We start from the raw sequence: 19,110 nt of genomic DNA, 5'->3' as shown, positions 1-19,110 counted from the left end.
CACAAGACCGAGATTATCAATTCCTGTTTACACCAATATAGAAGTGTGAGTGAAATTAACTCAAGTTTGGTAAAAATAGTTTGAATACAGAGAAACTTGCTTTCCAAACGGTGACGTTACGAGTGATTGAAGGAAGGTGAGAATGGAAAATACACAGATAGGAGCAACCGGAGGGTTAGATGCACTGACCATAGAAAGGGTAGACAATCTGTCTATTTCAACGACTGGAGATGTCACAATAGAAGTGACGAAAAGATGGCCAAAGATATTCAGGCCATTACAGAACCTTGTAGTTAAAGGAGGCCGGTGTAGAATGCGTACCCAAATCAAGATAATGCCGATAACCTCTGCAGACATTACATTGACCGAATTGGACGTTGACTTGATTGACTGGAATTTGATCGACTCCCCTTTAGTGTCCAGTGAGACGGAGGGACTGGAAATAATGTCTTTTACTCCGCCACAGGGAGTCGTTGCAGCAAGCGACCCAGAGACAGCTGTATTACCCGAGTCAATCCAAGCTGAAGTGTCCGTTGCAGATGACTGCCAGTTACAGACGTGCCTCCCTCTCGAAGAACAGCTAGCCGAGGCTAGACGGGTAGTGGACTATCTCCAAGGCCTACTCCAGTCCACACAGCCCGGAGGGGAGACAGGTTCCAATCGCCTCTCTCCCTCTCCCTCTGGAGAACCAGATGGCCAGAGACAGGCCCAGTTGGGGCCACAAGGGGGTCCCGTGCCGGAACAACAACAAACCCCGATAAGACCACCCACGAGGTGGCAACCACGAGGAAAAGGTGTAGGCAAAGGCAGGAATCCGATTGGCTACCGTGTGCGGCAGGTGCATTGTTGGACGTGTGGGACCCTCGGACACATTTCTCGGAACTGTGTAGAGCGGGACCATCTATCCACAACAGGGCGTGTTTGTACAGAGACAGGTGGCGGGCCCCTCCCAACCACGGGCCCCTCTCAAGGAACTGTGACTGGACCAAATAGGTACGTGGCTTTCTCCTCCGAACAGGCTCCAGGGAACCATGGCGATGATGGCATACCACCAGGACATGTTCTGGGCCCGATGACCCCAGGGTCATCCGGTCACAGGCAACTGACCCACCGGGTCCCACAACCCGGGGGAGACCGCCAGTGTTGTTGGGGCTGTGGAGTGAAAGGTCATTTTCAAAGGTCATGTCTGCAGAGGCCACCGGCAGAATAAAAATATATGCAACTGACTAGGGTAGAAGTGGGATATGTTGAATGATAAAATATGCTCCTAATTAGATTAGAATAAAAAATAAAAATAGATAGAGGTGTTAGGTGATTGGATTATGAATGAAAGTTACTAAAAACGGATGTATGAGTGACTGACAGATGCATGAACTAATCAGACTAACAAGAGGATCAAATTATGTTAAACAGTTAATCGATATTAGACAGTGTGATGATGTGACACTGCGGCAGCTAGTGATCAGTGAATTATCCATGCTTGGTCAACATTCAGATTGATCAAGAGGTGGACTGCATGATTAAGAAATTAAAAAGACTCATAGTTGTTTCTAGTATTTTATAGTATTGATAGAAGCGTGTTAACAGTTATGAGCAATAGGATAGGTGTTTATTTACTTTTATTTTTACTTCTCTTTTCTAGTGTGTTACGAGCAATTCCTGACTTAGGCCGGGAGCGTACATTTTGTTTATTCATTTGATTTCCCTTTTTGTTTCTTAGTTAAAAATGAGCTCAGAAGAGAAAAGAGAAAGCTCACAAGTTTGGTTTATTTTTTCATTTATTGGTTTGGCAGCGTTTTCTTTGTGTTTTGTTTTCTGGTTTCTTTCTTTCTGTGTGTTTTTTCTTAGGGTACCTGGCAAGCTGGGAGTGATCTCGACACATCAGGACGGGGTAGTATATGTCTGTAAAATGGACTGGGAACAAAGTGAAGGAACATGAGCTAGTTATGGATTTTTGTTCTCCGCCCATTTGAATACCCAGTTTTAGGGGCTGGGGGTGTGTCGTGGTTGGTGATAGTGTTGGGAAGCATGATTCTCTGTACATAAATGAAGCTCAATGGATTTGGTCGCTATTGGCCAAATTAGTCTTGTGTAGGGTGTGAACATGTGCAATTGATAATTGGCTTGTGATGTGGAAGATGTGTGTTTAAGGCGGACTGTGATTGTTGCCATACACACAGGTTACTGGGAGAATGGATGTCAGTGCTGTCCGGTCCGGGGTGCAGCTGTCCAAAACCAGAGGACGACAGTAACGATGTTTCATTGTGTATTTCACATCGAGAGGTGGAGGAGTATACTCTTTTGACAGCATAATATAATGAGAGCTATGTGAATTTTTCAGAATTTTGAAATTTAATGATCTAGAAGCCATGAAATATATAGATAAATGATTTGGAAAAGAAAGTTGTCAAAGCTCAGACCAGTAAAGAGAGTCTGAGGGAGGAAAATTATGGATTCTCAATCAATTGTTGTGGTAGAAGTGATCCCCACTGTCCCCCGAAGCGATGTATTCACTGCAGGATACGGATGGGAGAGGACACTGGCTAGTGTCTACCCAGTGGTTCCATGGGGAACCACAACACTGCGGAGAACCAGGAGACGCCTACCTCTTGGGCCGGGAGAGTCTTGGCCAACGCAGTGACCGAGTCTTGAGGCTTCAGAGGGAAACGACAGACAACCAACGAGGAGACAGGCAGCTAGGCCTCAGCAACAACTCCGGCTGTCAACAGAAGCAAGGCCTCAACTATTGACCAGGGGGTCAACAAGCGAAGGGGGGGAGCTGCTATCGCCCCTATCGACGACCAGGCGGAGGGGAGGAGACACAAACCTCTTCCTCTGATCCGAGGGTCAACCAGCAAAGGGGTCGAGCAGCCAGCAACGACCTCCCCATCGCTGTGATAGCAATAGAAGATACAGCAGGGGGCTCTACCCCCTAAGAGAGACCAACACGAGTCAAGATGTTCTTGACAGAAGATGGGGTGTAATAAGAAAGGCAATTTGCTTTCTAAATTCCACCTCCCAGAGGTGGAGTTGCACCCAGCAGTCGGGATACTGCACCAGCTCTGAGCAATAAAGAGGAGGCAGGGTCAAATCTAGAAAACATGGACCCCCCTCCTCAAATGCTCCATTGATCTTGGTACGAGAACAAGTTATTAAAGACTGTGCACATGATCACAAAAACTGAAATGGCTAATTTGAATTTTAGGATCTGAGTGTGACAAATCAGATATATATTTTATCCTAATATGATTTAAAATGTCTTAAGTGTTATCTAGATAGTAGTGTGTAGAGATTGATATCTATGTTTGACATATTAAGGATAGGTAAACTATCCAAGTGGGGACTGTTGTAAAATCCAAACATATATATCATGGTTAACTAATGTGTAGAAATACTTACCCCTCAAAACAATAATTCATAGATTGTGTGTGTGTGTTTACATAGACGTGATTGCCATTGTAGGCACACAGGTCGATTTACACATGAAGTGAGTGGTCAAATGATTCTAGCTACGACAGGCACCCAAGGGCCGTCTGCCATGGCCTGGGACAATGGGCTCTGTAAAGATCAAAACAAAAGACAAAAGGTCACGTAAACATGTTATCACGCTGGAGTTTCCTGTCACACACACACACAGTGATGAGGTTAAAAGGATCAAAGCGCCCATGAAGTGTTATCAGCTGCTTTACGGCCTGGGGGACACAGACAGACACACACACATACTCACACACACACATTTTCAAATACACATCCACACACACACACACACTCACACACACACACACACACACACACACACACACACACACACACACACTCACACATTCACACACACACACATTCACACACACACACACACACACACACAGAAGATCTCCAAACAAGCTAACTATTTCCTGGTATATTGTTAAAATAGTAATTTGAATCTTGAATTAAGTCATTGAAGTAAGTTAAAATATAATTAGGTTTGGTCATACTTAAATGTCTACAATTAGTTAATGTGTCTGTGCTATTTTCATTTATGTTCAATATGATTAATTGATTGTTCTATGTATTGAAATGTATTCTATTAAGCTAACAAAATGATTAGATTTGTTAGATATATGTTCTGAAAGTCAAACAGACTTAGTGATAAAGAAATATATCTGTGTTTAGGTAATCAATATATCTTGAGGTACTAACAAGTCAAGTAATGTGTTTAAGTAAAAGATATAAGGAAATGAAAATGATGCAATGTTTAAACTTTGATTAAGGTAGATTGTTAAGGACAGCCTCTTTTTGCAGTTAGGTGAAGGGGGTTGGCCTATAAGCCAAACCCCTATTTTCAAAATGCCAGCTTAGCAGGCTTGTGATTGGGGCAATAATGTGATGATGTCATCAACTCCGAGACACTGGCCTGGGCTATAAGAATGGGGTGTAATGGGGAGAGGAGGACTCAGAACCACCACACCAACCCACAGGACAAGACCTCACCCACCATCTCATCCAAGGAAGCAGGCAACGAGAACAAAAGGACTTTTTGGAGGGAAAACCAACTTCTTTGTTATCAAACAACAAAGACCAGCAACAATTTATCAACTATCATTCTTTATACTGTAATATTAGTCTGGTTGTTATCAAGACGGCATAGTGTCTTTGATAACAACTATAGCATCTTCTTATTGTAATTTGTATACACTCTTAAACTTTGATTAAACAACTGTTATACTATTTTCCTCCTAATTCCTTCTGCCTTTCTGCCTGCAACCGCTCAGTCGGTTTGAACAGAAGTGATTCCCACAGCAACCCCGAAGGTATTGAATCACAACGCAGAGTACTAACACAGCCAGGTTCTGATCAGAGCAGAACCGAAACAGCTTGGGAATCCACTTCACACACGTATTTAACAACGACCTCAAGTACTTCCTATTTAGCTCCTGTATCATAACACAAGCGTATTTGTACGCTCTGTAAACGAGCACCTGGGGGAGCCTCATGCGCATGCGCGGCGTAGGGGGTAAACGAGCGTAGAGCGTTGGTATTCACGCAGGAGAGCGCTGGCCAACGCTGGCCAATCAGAGCAACACGGAAGGGCGGAACGGGGACAGCCAGGGTCGCACTAGCGGGGGCTAAACTAGCCATGAAAGCTAAGCTAGCCTTCTGGTCAGTGCTGACTGCTGGGGACAAACTAGCTGAAAGATCAGTCCTAGCCGTGGGGAACAAGGTGACCACCCCGATAGGAGCTCGGATAACGGGAGTGGGGCTGGCAGTGGGGGCTGGGTTGGCTACCTGGGCAGTACTAGCTGTAGGGCCTGTGCTAGCTGCAAGGGCTACACTAGCAGGGGCTAGGTTGGTAGTAGAGGCTGGGTTAGCTGCCCGAGCAGTACTAGCTGCAGGGCCTGTGCTAGCTGCAAGGGCTACACTAGCAGGGGCTAGGTTGGTAGTAGAGGCTGGGTTAGCTGCCCGAGCAGTACTAGCTGCAGGGCCTGTGCTAGCTGCAAGGGCTACACTAGCAGGGGCTAGGTTGGTAGTAGAGGCTGGGTTAGCTGCCCGAGCAGTGCTAGCTGCAGGGCCTGTGCTAGCTGCAGAGGCTACCCTAGCCGAGAGACGAAAAAGACTAGCCATAGTACCTACACTAGCAGGCAGGGCTAAGGTGCTAGCAGTCGGGGTGACTCCAGCAGGAGGAACAAGGGTGCTAGCTGCTATGACTACACTAGCCGGCGGGGCTAAGGCGTTAGCAGTGGGAACTCTAGCATGCAGCACTGAGGTGCTAGGCATAGGAACCTTAGCAGACGGGACTAGAACACTAACTGCAGGAGCTCTAGCGGACAAGACAAAGTTGCTAGCTAACGAGGCCACATTAGCACTCCAAGATAAGCTAGCAGGGGCTAGACTAGCTGAAGGGTTACGAGTACTAGCTGCAGGGCCTGTGCTAACTACAGGGCCTACACTGGCCGAGAGGCCTAGAGTGCTAGCTGCAGAGGCTACACTAGCCGTCTCGGGGTAGACTAGCAGGGGCTCTAGCGGACAAGACTTGGATGCTAGCAGCGGGAGCCCTAGCAGACGAGACTAAAAGACTAGCAGCAGGGGCTCTAGCGGACGAGACAGATATGCTAGCAGCCGGAGCTCTAGCGGACGAGACTAAAGGGCTAGCAGCGGGGGCTCTAGCAGACAAGACAGATGTGCTAGCTACAGAGGCTACACTAGCCGTCTGGGGTAGGCTAGCAGGAGCTAAGCTGTGCGAGTAGCCTGGGCTGAACTGGCTGACAGGGCTACTCCAGCATCAGAGGCCATGCTGGTAATAGGAATCCTGCTAGCTGCACTAGCTACAGGGGCTACACAAGCCATCTGGGGTAGGCTAGCAGGGGCTAAGTTATCAGTGGGGGCTGTGCGAGTAGCCTGGGCTGAACTGGTTGACAGGGCTACTCCAGCAGCAGAGGCCGGGCTGGTAATAGGAATCCTGCTAGCTGCGTTAGCTACAGGGGCTAAGCTAGAGGTAGAGCCTGTACTAGCCTGTGGAGACGAGGTCTTAGGGGTAGGGACCCTAACAGACGAGACAAGAGTACTAGCAGCCAGAGCTCTAGCGGGAGGAACTGGGACGCTAGCAGCAGGGGCTCTAGTGGACAAGACTGAGATGCTAGCTACATGGGTTAAGCTAGTGGTGGAAGCAGTACTGGTAGCCTGTGCTATGCTAGTCGACGGGGCTACACTGGTAGCCGAGGTCATGGTAGCCACAGAGGCCCGGCTAGTAGTACTAGCTAAAGGGGCTAAACTAGCGGCACTAGCAACTGGGGCTAAGCTAGCGGTAGTGGCAGTGCTAATAGGATTAGCTGAGGTGCTAGCCACAGAGGCCCGGCTAGTAGTACTAGCTAAAGGGGCTAAACTAGCGGTAGCGGCAGTGCTAGTGGCCTGTGGAAATGAGGTATTAGGGGTAGGAACCCTAACGGGCAAAACTAGGGTACTAGCAGCCAGAGCTCTAGCGGGTGGTACTGAGACGCTAGCAGCAGGGGCTCTAGTGGACAGGACTGAGACGCTAGCTACCGCGGTACTAGTGGCGCTAGCTACAGAGGCTAAGCTAGCGGTAGCGGCAGTGCTAGTGGGGCTAGCTGAGGCGCTAACCACCGGTACCCTAGCAAGCGAGGCTACGCTAGCCTTCTTAGGCCTACTAGCTCTAGGAGAACGACTAGCAGCGTGAGCTACGCTAGCTGACGGGGCTAAAGAAACGGCAATAGGGGCTATATTGCTAACAGACAGGGCTGAGGTCTTACTAGTAGTGGACGGGCTGAGGGTTGGAGCCCAGGACAACAGTCTCAGCGCTTTGGCCTGTTCCTCCATCAGGAAGTCCTGCTCCGCACTCCACACTCTGATGGAGTAATGCAGGGCCAACATGTCCATACGTTCGTCCCACGACGTCGATAGAAAATCCCCTTCAAAAAAGGTCTTGATGGTAGAGATGACCTTGCCTGCTCTGACTGCGGGGTCCCAGAATGGCTTGTTCATACTGTTATGGGATGTGTTGGTGGCGGGACCCAAGTAGTGCAGACAGAGGAGGAAGGAGTCGGGAGACAAGAGTTCAATAATAATAATGTCTTTACTTGCAAATCCAAAACATGACATATGAGAGAGCACGGAAAAATAACAGAGGCTCGGCCAAGCCGGCGCGGGACAAGGTACAAAATAAAAGGCTACACTAAACCTGAACAAAAGACGGACTTAGACACAAAATGAAAGAGGACCAAAACAGGACACTAAGAATACACTTACTGAGACGAGGGTACTAGACAGGAATAAAACAAGAGGGCAGAGCGTAGGCTCACAGGAACAAAACAAAATACGAGACGAGCGGGGCTGGGTAACAAAACAGAGGCTAAGACAAGAGTTGCGTTACCGAGGTACAGATACGAGAACTGCTCCACGAGCTGAGAGGTGCCGTAGCACAAATAAGAAGACTGCTCACACAAGCTGAGTTGTGAATACAAAATACAAGTACGAAACCGTAACAGGAAACTATGAACGAGCGCCGGACAACGGCGGGGCCAAACACTAAATACTAAACACTGATTACTAGACAGGAAACAGCTGGATGACTGGGGTAACAGAATCACTGACAAGGAATACGTCAATCAAACATGACAAATAAATAATGTTAGAATAACGGATCATCTCTGACAGGAGTAGTACCGCCAAAAGGCCACCGGATGGTGCCAGATGATAATGTCCAGAATTGTTCGAGAAGTCCAAAATGTTCCCAAAAGGTGAACCACAACAATTATGGCCAAATGATACATCTATGGATAGAGAAAAAGCACTATGGATGTTTGGAGGGAGTGAGTTCCAGAGGGTGGGTGCGGCCACAGAGAAGGCTCTGGGACCAACATGTTGGTGGTGGGGATGGAGAGGAGACCGGAGTCAGAGGACCGGAATGTAGGGATGGAGGAGATCTGCTAGGTACCGGGGGGCAAGGGAGTGAAGGGCTTTGTAGGTGATGAGGAGGATCTTGAAATTGATGCAGGACTTGACTGGAAGCCAGTGGAGGTGGATGAGGGTGGGGGTGATGTGGTGTCAGGACTTGGTGCGGGTGAGAACCCTGGCAGCAGAATTTTGAACATATTGTAGCCTGTTCAGGGCATTACTGGGTAGCCCTATGAGGACAGAGTTTGCATAGTCCAGACGGGAGGTGACGAAAGCGTGGATGAGAGTATCTGCTACGGAGTCGGGGAGAGATGGCCGGAGTCTGGAAATGTTCCTGAGATGGAAAAAGGCTGATTTGGTTATTGTTTTGATGTGGGAATGAAAGGCGAGGGTTGAGTCCAGTATGACGCCCAGGTTGCAACCTTCTGGGGAAGGGTGGATTAGGCAGCTGTCCACTTCAAGGAGGAGGTCTCCAACCTTCCGGAGCAGTGACTGCTTGGCCACAACCATGAGCTCAGTTTTCTTGCTATTTAGCTTCAGGAAATTGGATGACATCCAGGCATTGATGTCAAGGAGACAGTTGACGAGGTGCTGTGGGGGGAGAGGAGTGGAGGGTGAGTGTCATCAGCGTAGGAGTGGAAATTGAGACCATGTTTCCGGATGATGTGACCAAGGGGGAGCATGTAGATTGTGAAGAGGAGTGGACCAAGAACGGAGCCCTGCGGCACACCTTGGTTGACTGGGGCAGGGGTGGAGGTGTAGTCGCAGATGGAGATGAACTGTTTTCGGTCAATGAGGTAGGACTCGAACCAGGTGAGAGTGGTCCCAGTAACACCCAGGTGGTCAGAGAGGCGGTTGAGGAGAATGGAATGGGAGACCATGTCAAAGGCCGCAGATAGATCCAGGAGGATGAGGAGGCTGATGTGACCGGCGTCGGAGGCAATGAGGAGGTCGTTGGTGACCTTGGTGAGGGCAGTCTCGGTGCTGTGGTGTTTCCTGAAGCCAGATTGAAAGGGTTCATAGAGCTCATGGTTGGACAGGTGTTGGTGCAGTTGGGCGGCCACTGCTCTTTCCAGGATCTTCCTGGAAGGTCATTTGGGTCCAGACCAGGGCCCTCATTTATTAACACTTCTTAGAAAGTGTTCTATTTTCATACGTAAGCACATAATTTAGAATGTGTGTACGCACAGAAATATTGGGATTTATCAACCGTGCGTACACAGGTCCTACGCTCCTCCATGTTGATAAATACCTCTTTGTTCGACCGTCAATGCTCGTGCATGATTATCCATATATGGTCATTAAACACCCCCCATGGGATGTGAAATAATGGACTGACCCGAGCGGAACTCTGAGAAACTTCACGGGAGATTGTTCACTGAGACGCTGTCGAACCAAGAAGACACAACCGGTGTTATGGGATAAATAAAAGGCTGACTTGTACACGGTGATGTCAGATATCAACGGCTCCCTAAGACCATTGCTGCAATTCTGCCTGGACAGCTCAAAATACTAATAAAGACCGTTCGTTGACCACTGTTTGGCATTGGTGGTGTGTCATTATAACCGTGCTGTAATATGAATGCCTTTATTAGTTGTGTTCGATTGGCTATAATATGATTTTTAGAGGCATCTATTTTGTTGTCGATATTAGCCTAATACCGACTGTTACGAAGGATCAGATTAAACCGAATATATATATTTATTGATTGATATATATTGCATAATATTTGTATATCGTTTGATATCCCTTGTATATTCCTTGTACATATACACGGAATATCCCTTTAGCCTAGTACAGACCATAATATTTCATTCTCCTATTGGACAGCGGTCCACAGGCGCCAAGGCCATGCCTCCAGAGTCAGGTTCAAAGCCACCGTCAAGACATGTCTGTACATGCCCGGCTTTGCCCAAGAATACGAGACAGAAATGAGGTTGGCACTAGATTGTTCGCCGTGCATATAAATATGGCGCAGGTGAATACAGAAGCACTTAGTCTTGGAGAAACTTAGTGTTGTTACCCAAGAAGTTGAAGCCTCACCCACGATACGACGTGCGGTGAAGTATGGCCTGTTTTGGCCCCAAATAGAGCATTGAGACCGCGTGCAAATTAATAACTGAAGTGTCAGAGTTTGGCGCTATACCGTCGAGTGCGACATATTTCTATTAAGTCAGTAATAGTCTATTTGTGTATAGTGTATCGTGCGGCTAAAGTTCTACAGTGACCAGCATCACCAACGTTTCCTCGTATCAGCTAGAGTGCTTATCCAGGCTGGGCTGCTTTCATGGCGCTTTCACCCGAGGAGACCTAGACGAGGACCGTGTGGACATGTACACTGGATTATCTACCCGACGACTGCATAGCCCTTTACGGCTGGATTATATTTGCTTTTGGTCCTGTAATTAATGGAGCGGAGAATCGCCGACGCCCACACGTGTGTGGGATTTACCCTGTGAGGAGCCACGTCGAGTCTGCGCCTCAGAGAGCCTGAGGCAGGCTAGCTTTCTTCCCTGTGGAGCTACAGGCTACGGAGAACAGCTGTATTCGTCTGTGGATCAAGATCTTATTGCACCGTCTCCCGTACTCGGAGTCTCCTTATCATCGTTGACCCAGACTCTATTACCGACAGACCCTCTACCCTTGCTGGCTTACAACCGGGGGGACCCTTCCAGTATCTCCCGCTATATATTACTAGTGTACCATAGATATAATTCCCTAAGATTCAGGTTGTATGATTACCTCCTGCGTAACCAGAGAATGGACATTCATTATTGATTTGCCTACGCACATTCCTTTGCCTTATAAGCGCATTCAGAGTAAAATAGAGAAGTATATTATGTACCTTTTGCTGCAATAAATACTTAATTACAACTTTGTGTGGAACCGGTTCATTGTGGGAAGTGTTCATCATTATATATATCATGTACTGTATGGCCAGTAATTAAAGTACATAAGACGGTAGTGGTTTAATGATACCATACTTATCAATACAGTCAGGGAATTGTACCCCTCAGTTACAATTGGTCCTTCGAGCCGGATGGTAACTAGTGTAATATTAATATAGTGGTATTAATATTGACATGGCCAATGATGAACACTCCACAAAACGGTTCTCCTAAAGTAGATCGCCCGCAGCGTAGACGGCAGACACCTCAGTACTTAGAGGATTACGTTGCCAGTATACTACCTAGCTTTCTACAGACGGTAAACGCGGAAAAAGTAGATAGTAAAATTATGTCCGACCCTATCGACCAGGCTACCCTGCCAATAGAGGCCCTAGTGGGTTCTAACGTAACTGACCAAGCTCACGGTGGAGACCAGGAGGGACCTGACATGACTTTACCCCCCGCCAAGACCGAAGGAGTAGTCCCCGGAGAGCTCCAGGATAAAGACAGCCCTCCAGGGATGGAACTCGACCCACTACAAGAAGAGGCGAGCACCCCGGAGATGGATCTCCTCGACTCGCCACAGGAGAACGGATCTCCAACGAGTACTACCAGGGGCGGATCACCCCAACCAGCGTCTTCCCCCAGCGAGGCGGACAAGATGCTGGCACAGGCATTCCTCCCCAGCCTGGCAGCCTCAACAGAGCGCGATCGACTCCAAGCACAGACGCTTAGTGAGCGCGAACATTCTTCCATGGAAAGAGAACGCCTTCAAGCGCAGCAACGGAGCGACGAAGATCGTATACGTCTAGAGATTAGATGCCTTCAGACGGAAGAGAATATGGGAAGGGACCGGGCCGAAGCCCAGCGCGCCGCCGCCGAAGCCCAGCGCGCCGCTGCCGGTGCCCAAAGAGACGCAGAGCGCGACCTCGCTCTCACCAAGCGCGAAGCCGAGCGCGACCGATTACAAGCGCAGATAATGGAGCAGCTGATTACCAGGGCAACCCCCCCTCCCTCTGCACGGGGCTCCAGGGCCTCGTCAAGACAAGGGTCAAGGGCACCCTCCCCTACCCGATCAAGCGACCCTGAGCCCGACCACCAGAGAGAGCCTATACCCCTCTCCGAACCCCTTCCCCGACCGGTCCAAGTGAGACCCAGCTACAAGGAAGAAACGGTCTACACCGCGGAGAGGCTAAATAGACGACTACAGGATCTAGAGGACCTGCCAGAGGAAGAAGAAGAGGGAGAGGAGGAGAGTCAAGCCCGACAGCAGCACAGTACTCCACAGGACCAGGAGGTCCAGTACAGCCCAGGCTCTACCCCCGCGGCTCTGCGCTACAGACCCCCGACTCAATTCACGGGTGAGTTTGACGCACGACCAGCCCCGAGGAACAGCACCTGGATACGCGGGCCATGGTACCCAGCAGGTACCAGCCCACCAAGAGGCGTAAGAGGAGACTCGCCTAGGAGGCCTCTCTTCCAACGCTCACCGATGTGCCAGCCATCCATGGCATCATACATTGGCACACAGACGTTTCCGGACTTCACACACGAGAACAGAGCACAGTACACGGAGCTACGAATGTGCTTAGAGACAATGATGTCCGATGTAGCTGATGAACCGTACAAATATGCTATCCTACTGAAGCACCTCAAGGTGCCCCGAGCGCACAATATAGCGCTGGCCTATGCCACCTCTACTACCCCATACACCGCGGCTCTAGCAGCACTCGACCAAAGATATGGACGCATATGGGACTACGTAATACAAGAGATAAGGCATATTGACCGCCTACCCCCAGCCACAGACAATCGCTCACTAGATGACCTGTCTATCAAGGTACAATCCCTGGTAGGGATGCTGGGGGCGCAAAGAGAAAAGGGTATGCACGAACTGTACGCAAACTCTAATGTCGAGAGGATTTTAGAGAAGCTTCCGCCCGCCCGACAAGAGCGCTTCAGGCGGCAAAGAGACCACCGTGATCCTAACGGTCCCGAGCCATCCCTCCTAGACCTAGCCGACTTCCTGGCGAGAGAAGTCAACAGCCTACGGTTGGATACGTTCATGCGGAGCACACCAAGCTCCAGAGAGGGACCTAGGAGAGCAAACGATGGCCGCAGATTGGTGACCGTCATGCACCAATCAGAATCAGTACCGAGCAGCAAGAACCACAGTACCCCCTCGATGAAAGAGAAGTGGAAGATGGTGTGCCCGTACTGTGAAAAGGAACACTGGTTGTCACAATGTGACACGTTCAAGAAGATGACCGCCGACGAGGTGAGTCAATGGATAAAGTCCAACCGACGCTGTTACCGATGTGCGCGCAGTCACATGGCAGCCGATTGCCGCTTAAAGAAGAGGTGTAGTCGGTGTGACGGAGCCCACCTAGATGTCCTACACGACAGTAACAGAAGAAAGCCTGCACCCTCAAGCAGCACAAAGGCAAGTGTTATGTACATTGACCCCGCCAGCAGCGGGGGCGCCCGGGTGCTCTTAAAGGTGGTCCGCGTAACATTGAGTTACCAAGACAAGGTCATGGACACTTACGCCGTCCTTGACGACGGGTCAGAGAAGACCCTTCTCCTCGCGTCCGCTGCGGCCCAGCTGGGGCTGCGGGGGAGCGAAAACCAGATGACGATTCGGACAATAAGAAGAGATCTAAAGACGATAAAGGGCGGGAATGTCTCCTTCACTATCGCAGCAAGCGGGCAGCCAGAGAGACGGTATAGGATTACTAACGCTTTCACCAGCCAAGAAATAGGCCTATTGCAGTACACCTACCCCATCGCCAAGCTGATGGATAAATATGTGCACCTGCGTCAACTACCTATACCGCTCATAGACGGTGCCACCCCGACCCTGCTGATAGGCTCCGACCATGCAGACCTCATCGTCCCGATTGACCGGGTCCACACAGGGCCCAGAGGCTGTCCTGCAGCAGTCGAGACCCGCCTAGGATGGACACTACAAGGCCCCCTCGCTAAGTCTCTTAACCGAACAGCAGCCACTAGCTGCCTCCACTCCAGAGTGACAGAAGAAGACACCACCCTCCTACAGCATGTCGAGAGGCTATGGACACTAGAGACAATGCCCTTTAAGAACGAAAAGAAAGACATTCGTTCCAAGGAAGACATTTATGCTATAGCCCTCCTCGAGCAGGGGACAAAGAGAGTCAAAGTCAACGGAGTGATGAGATACGCAACTCCACTCCTGAGGCGAGAGGGTATGCCTACCTTCCACGCCCCAAAAGAAGCGACGGAGCGGTATCTATTGAACACAGAGCGGCGCCTAGCCAGAGACCCCGCTCAAGAGACTGTGTACCGCGCTGAGATTACCAAGCTAATCACAGCGGGACACATAAAGAAAATTGACATTAAAGAGGCCGATCAGACGACCGAATCATGGTACGTGCCGCACCACAAAGTCCACCACAACGGCAAGGATCGTATTGTGTTCAACTGCAGCTACCAGATCGGATCACAAAATCTGAATAAAGAGCTCTTGCCCGGCCCAACACTCGGCCCCTCTCTACTAGGCGTGTTACTACGTTTCCGCCAAGACAAGGTGGCCATCAGCGGCGACATCAAAGGGATGTTCCTGCAGGTGAGACTAGTGGAGGAGGACAAGCCCCTGCTGCGGTTCCTATGGAGAGAGAGGATCGGGGATGAGCAACCAGCCATCTATCAATGGGAAGTCCTCCCTTTCGGAACCACATGCAGCCCATGCTGTGCTACGTTTGCACTGCAAAAACACGTCGCAGAGGACCCAGCAGCCGATGAAGAGGTCCGACAAAGTGTAGGAAATAGTTTCTACGTGGACAACTGTCTGCAAAGCGTCTCGACGCCAGAAGAAGCCGAGGCCCTTCTACTCAAGCTCCGCGCCTCCCTGATCAAAGGCGGCTTTGATCTCAGGCAGTGGGCCAGCAGCGACCCGCAAGTATTGCGCAGCCTCTCCCCCGAGGACAAGGCAGCAAGCAGCGAGACCTGGATGGCGACCATCCCAGGAGAAGCCCAAGAAATGACATTAGGACTAGTCTGGCGCTTCAAAACAGACTCGCTCCATTATAAACACACACCCCTGACCAAGGAGCAGGGAAGGTCGACTGCACTACCGACCACCAGACGGAGTGTATACAGAACACTCGCCAGACAATATGACCCGTTGGGATGTATTCTACCTTACACCACCAGGGCAAAGATGATTGTAAGAGCGTTATGGGACAAGGACCAGGGCTGGGACGACCCCATACCCGAACACCTTGCATCCACATGGAGAGAGTGGGAGACGGAACTCAGCTCACTCCCAGGTGTCAACATACGCTGCAGCTACTTCCCACCCACAGTGAGGCCGGAGACGTGCCAGATGGACCTGCACGTCTTCAGCGACGCCTCCGAAGTAGCCTACGGTTCGGTGGCCTACAGTACTTGCGTGCCCGAGAGGAGGGAGGAGAAATACACACTGCTTTCATCCTGGCTCGCTCAAGAATAGCCCCACGCAAGCAACAATCTATCCCGCGTCTAGAGCTCTGCGCAGCCCTAGCAGGAGCGCAACTCGCCACGTTAATCCAACGTGAACTCACCATTCCGGTGCAAAGAACAATCTTGTGGTCAGACTCCACGACAGTACTCACATGGATCCGGTCTGATTCGTGCAGATACAAGGTCTTCGTGGGAGTCAGAGTCACAGAGATTCAAGATTTAACAGAAGTAGCAAGCTGGAGGTATGTGGACACAAAACACAACCCAGCTGACGTCATCACCCGGGGAATGTCCCTGGATGACCTCACCCGTCACAACCTATACAGTGACGGGCCAGAGTTCCTCAAGCTCCCGGAAGAAGAGTGGCCTACACCCACCCCACGGGAAGCGAGTAAAGAGGAGGCCGAAAACAAGAAATCTATGTTCTGTGGATTGAACACACTCGTCTCCACAGACCCCGACATAGACGATTGCCTCACCCTAGAGAGTGCGCAGCTAAAGACATTCCTGTGGCACCACCCAGAGGTTCAGCTCACTACTGACATTACTGCAGCTGACTACGAAGAAGCAGAACTTCTTCTACTACAACGAGCCCAGAGAGACTCGTTTCCCGATGAGCTAGACTGTCTACAGGGAGCAAAGCCCGTCCCATCAGACAGCAGATTGCTCCACCTAGCCCCCGAGAGCGACGCCCATGGTCTCATCCGAGTGAGTGGTCGTCTGCGGAGAGCTCCAGACTTACCGGATGACGTCAAGTACCCGATAAAACAAGTACCCGTCTTAAACAGCCGACACAAGGTCACAGAGCTGATCATAAAGAAATACGACGAGGATGTGCATCATGCCGGGGCAGAGAGAGTCTTCGCGGAGATCAGACGTCGTTATTGGATACTGCAAGGGAGAGAAGCAGTGCGGCGCTTCCAGCGAACCTGTCTAGACTGTCGTAAATGGCGAGCGCAGCCCAGTATACCCCGGATGGCTGACCTACCTCCCTGTCGCCTCCGACTCGGCGACAAGTATGGACTGTTTTGGCCCGCTGTATATAAAGAAAGGAAGAGGAACCGAGAAGCGGTGGGGTATTGTATTCAAATGCATGACCACCCGAGCGATACATATAGAACTCCTTCCAACCATGAGCACAGACTCATTCCTTATGGCCTTCCGAAGATTCACATCGCGGAAAGGCAAACCGTCTATATTATTGTCTGATCACGGGACAAACTTCAAAGGCGGAGAAAGAGAGCTGAGAGAGAGCTTCCAAGCTATGGGCCCAGAACTTAAGACCCACCTCGCTCCATCCCAGATTGACTTCCAGTTTAATCCCCCGAATGCACCTCACTTCGGTGGAACTTGGGAACGAGAAGTACGTTCAATAAAGACAGCCCTGTACGCCGTGCTTGGGGCCCAGACCGTGGCGGAAGAAGTCCTAATGACAGTCCTCACGGAGATCGAGGGAGTATTGAACTCAAAGCCCCTCGGTTACGTCTCAAGTGATGTAGCAGATGTCGACCCAGTCACCCCCAACACACTCTTGATGGGGCGGCTGGACCCCGCGCTACCACAGACAATGCACAGGCCTGAAGAAGCGAACGGCCGAAGAATGTGGAGGTACAGTCAAGTATTGGCTGACAAGTTTTGGAACAGCTTCCTACTCCACTATCTACCGTCTCTACAGACCCGCCAGAAATGGGTGAAAGAGAGAGACAATTTGACAGAAGGAACAGTCGTCATGATTATCGACCAGTCACTACCCCGAGCTATGTAGCCGGCTGGCCGCGTAAGCAAAGTGATCACCGGTGCCGACGGAAAGGTCCGAGCAGCCGAAGTGCTCGTCCAAGGGCGGATCTACACCCGACCCGTGGCAAGGCTAATTGAGTTGCCAAGGCTCCCCGATACTATCGATGACGACCATGACCCCATGACTTTGTGAACTGCCCTACCCCTCACAACAGACATTGAGTAGTGGACAGTGCGGTTAATCTGTCTCTGCTTAGCTAATTAGGTGGGACTAATTAGGAGGCGGCTGTTACGAAGGATCAGATTAAACCGAATATATATATTTATTGATTGATATATATTGCATAATATTTGTATATCGTTTGATATCCCTTGTATATTCCTTGTACATATACAAGGAATATATAGCCATCAACACTGAGGAAGGAACATTATAGTTCCGAAACATGTTTGTTTCAGGCTGCCATTAAATATACCAAAATCTGTGAGTGCTGGTCCAAGCGTATTGCTTTCTTTTTCTCTCATATACACGGAATATCCCTTTAGCCTAGTACAGACCATAATATTTCATTCTCCTATTGGACAGCGGTCCACAGGCGCCAAGGCCATGCCTCCAGAGTCAGGTTCAAAGCCACCGTCAAGACATGTCTGTACATGCCCGGCTTTGCCCAAGAATACGAGACAGAAATGAGGTTGGCACTAGATTGTTCGCCGTGCATATAAATATGGCGCAGGTGAATACAGAAGCACTTAGTCTTGGAGAAACTTAGTGTTGTTACCCAAGAAGTTGAAGCCTCACCCACGATACGACGTGCGGTGAAGTATGGCCTGTTTTGGCCCCAAATAGAGCATTGAGACCGCGTGCGAATTAATAACTGAAGTGTCAGAGTTTGGCGCTATACCGTCGAGTGCGACATATTTCTATTAAGTCAGTAATAGTCTATTTGTGTATAGTGTATCGTGCGGCTAAAGTTCTACAGTGACCAGCATTACCAACGTTTCCTCGTATCAGCTAGAGTGCTTATCCAGGCTGGGCTGCTTTCATGGCGCTTTCACCCGAGGAGACCTAGACGAGGACCGTGTGGACATGTACACTGGATTATCTACCCGACGACTGCATAGCCCTTTACGGCTGGATTATATTTGCTTTTGGTCCTGTAATTAATGGAGCGGAGAATCGCCGACGCCCACACGTGTGTGGGATTTACCCTGTGAGGAGCCACGTCGAGTCTGCGGCTCAGAGAGCCTGAGGCAGGCTAGCTTTCTTCCCTGTGGAGCTACAGGCTACGGAGAACAGCTGTATTCGTCTGTGGATCAAGATCTTATTGCACCGTCTCCCGTACTCGGAGTCTCCTTATCATCGTTGACCCAGACTCTATTACCGACAGACCCTCTACCCTTGCTGGCTTACAACCGGGGGGACCCTTCCAGTATCTCCCGCTATATATTACTAGTGTACCATAGATATAATTCCCTAAGATTCAGGTTGTATGATTACCTCCTGCGTAACCAGAGAATGGACATTCATTATTGATTTGCCTACGCACATTCCTTTGCCTTATAAGCGCATTCAAAGTAAAATAGAGAAGTATATTATGTACCTTTTGCTGCAAT

The sequence above is a fragment of the Notolepis coatsorum genome (assembly GCF_963971535.1).
Source record: "Notolepis coatsorum genome assembly, chromosome: 5".
Taxonomy (NCBI): domain Eukaryota; kingdom Metazoa; phylum Chordata; class Actinopteri; order Aulopiformes; family Paralepididae; genus Notolepis; species Notolepis coatsorum.
The sequence above is the reverse complement of the archived record's forward strand: the minus strand, read 5'-3'. Positions refer to the sequence as shown.